Source organism: Branchiostoma floridae, unplaced genomic scaffold, assembly GCF_000003815.2.
Source record: "Branchiostoma floridae strain S238N-H82 unplaced genomic scaffold, Bfl_VNyyK Sc7u5tJ_202, whole genome shotgun sequence".
Taxonomy (NCBI): Eukaryota; Metazoa; Chordata; class Leptocardii; order Amphioxiformes; family Branchiostomatidae; genus Branchiostoma; species Branchiostoma floridae.
This window is the reverse complement of record NW_023365790.1, coordinates 28,676-31,621: the sequence shown is the minus strand read 5'-3', so window position 1 is coordinate 31,621 and position 2,946 is coordinate 28,676.

The following is a 2,946-nucleotide window of genomic DNA, read 5'->3' as shown; positions in this document are numbered from 1 at the left end:
TCAACATGTTTCAGAAATGGTTGTGGAACGATCCCGCCTTTTTAGCAGGGCAGGTAGACTTTTATGTATGGCTGTTTAGGTATCAACTTCTTCCAGAGGAAGGGATCTCAATTCTTATGAGACGACAATGAGTTTTATTACTGGGGTATCTCTACGTGAGTCTTAGCATTGAGGTTTCAGTGTGGTTGTATAATAAAGCCCCTGGCTAGTTGGGCAACCCTGGCTGTTTTTAAACAACAGCTGAACTTAATAACGCTATAGGAAAGTTAGTTTTTAAGAATTGTAAACTATAATTCAGACAGTGAATTCTGCCAATCGCAAATAAAGTACTTTGACTCTGGTTGCGAATCGATACGGCTATCTTCAAGAGAGCCCGAGTTATTCCCATGGTCCTTCCCAAATATCTGGCCCTCCCGTGAACCCCCCCCCCCCACAATCTTCAAAATGGATGGATCTAAATGATGAAAATCAGCCTTATTGTCTACGACATTTCTGACTGTGTGAATCTTGACATCGCGATGTTTCAGAAGTGGTTGGGGAACCGGCGATGCTATGATTTTCAGGCGGACAAATTCTCACGACCCTTCTAAAATGTTTGACTTGACTTGACTGATTGCATCAGATCCACAAATATAACTTGTTGTTCATACTCTTCCTGTGGTCTTTATTGTCTTATTCATGTATTCATGACTCCGTTCCGAGCCAAAAACTGAACGGCTGCATGAACGCGTGCTTTTAGCGGTATTCCCTTTCAGCCAGTCCAAACGATCTCAAAAGTTAGATTGGTGCAAGGCAATCGCGCCCAAAGTCCTACACAGTCATAGGTTCTGAGTGGTGTGCTTGTACACGAACAGCGCTAGCGAAAAAGTGCCTCTTGTGGGGAGTGACAAAGTGTAGTTTGTAATTGCTATAAACAAAGAACGCATGATTATTACTCATTGTCATTTTTTCTCATAATCATTTAGGGAAATATCACAGAATAGAATATCATAGAATGAACAATATGGGGAGGTTTCCTGTAGCCTCACTATGAACGCGCCCATGTAAATAAACGAGTCGTATTGAGCAAGGAGCTTTTGTATTGAGCAATCTTATTTTTACATAGGGGTAAAGTTTTGAACATTTGGCAAGTGAAGGCACTTATAACACTGCAATTTCTTTTTAACCTCATTGGACAGCACAATAAAACGCATAGAACGCGCAAATCAAACAGCCGAACCTCTGCTTGGAGGCTATTACAGGTAATAAAGATAACCCCGTCGTGTGTGACTGCGAGCACGTCAACCGATGATGATGATGAAAGACTAACAAGCACGTTTTAAATATGTAATATCTAATGTTACAGCCAATGGACCCTATCTTGGGTTAGCTTAGCGTCTTTCCTAATATGCAAGCAACATTTTACGTTTTTGCATTGTGAAATTTGTCACATGTAAAGATAACATCTGCTTTGAAGCATCAAGTCTTGTGAGGCTTTCAAGCCCAAGGGATCAATCTAAGGGCTCGGGGAGTCATTTGAAGAATAGCTATAAAGAATATGTCGGAAATGCATTTAATGGACAATCAAAATATTAGGTTGCAACTTAGTTATTTAGATTACTGAGATAATGACAATTTTTGTGCACTTTTACATGGGATGAATTGGATATAACGTTACCGGAACCGTGGTCCCCCCCTAGTGATCAGAATGGTATCTCCCGGATGAGAGTCACATGACGCTCACATGACACGTGACTCATTCATTGTCAGCTGATGAGTCGGCGGGAATAGGTACAGACTGCCACTTCTTCACATCCACAGCACATTTCCTCCCGCATTTCTACATCAAGTATTAGCTGGTAAGTCCCATTTTACTTTACATGGATCCGTTCAGCCAATGGTCATATTATTTCCTTGTTTGCTCTCTCAATAAGCTTGTAGGAAGTGTTTTAAAGTCGTTTTCCTTGACTTGGTTTCAGCATGATGTAATACATGCCTGAGAGTTTAGTTTTGTTTCTTACATAACATAACCCAATTTTCCTTGGCCCCCTTCTTGCTGTCTTAGAGTTATTTCACCAGTGTAGTTCACCCTCAGATACTAACCGGTTGGATATACATATGGGTCGAAGAAATAAGGGACTATGTCACTACCAACTAACGTTACAATCAAGGTGAACTTCCGAGAACGAAATTATGTGGGGGTGGGGGGCGTCCAGTCACGTGAAAATACCTTTTGTGTTTTTACTTGGAAGTAGAGTAGAGTAGAGTAGAGTAGAGTCTTCGGTTAGGTAGGAGTCTTGCTCCAGTTGAAACCGCTCCTCATTCTGATCGGTCAGCATACCGACATGGTTGGTTTATGTGGTGTACGCAGTTTCTAGAAGTGGGCACATACTTTGATTTCCTACAGAATTCTTTTCAATCCTTATTCAAGACCATAAGACCATCAAATATTATAATGAAAGTACGCTGAATCAAGGACTGAACGCATGATTATAAAATAATTAACAATGAAAGAGTCATCATAATGATTAAGGAGTTTTAATTACTTGTGAGAAGGAGTGCTGCATAGCTACACCTCTAAGTCGAAAACATGTAATAACGCATAGTGTTTATATATACAAGACCTTGTTTTCTTACTGATAACTTTAAAATACACACTCCAGCGCTATCATATCACCAATCATTCTGACCACACACAGGTATCTCCCAATTGTTTGATGTGTCCCAGGTGTTAAGTACACAAGCTTGAAATGTAGTTGTTTGAACAGGGAGTTCAGTAGTCCAAATTTTCAATAGCAAGCTGCTAAAGAATACACACATTGGCATGTATTGCTGGACAATGTGCCAATCAATTCACTGATTATTCAGTGTAAACAACAGAACCAGTCCATCATGTGCACACATGTTCACTTTGTGGCTTGAGATTATTGTTCGTACTTGGTACACTGGATTGGTGTGAAAATATCA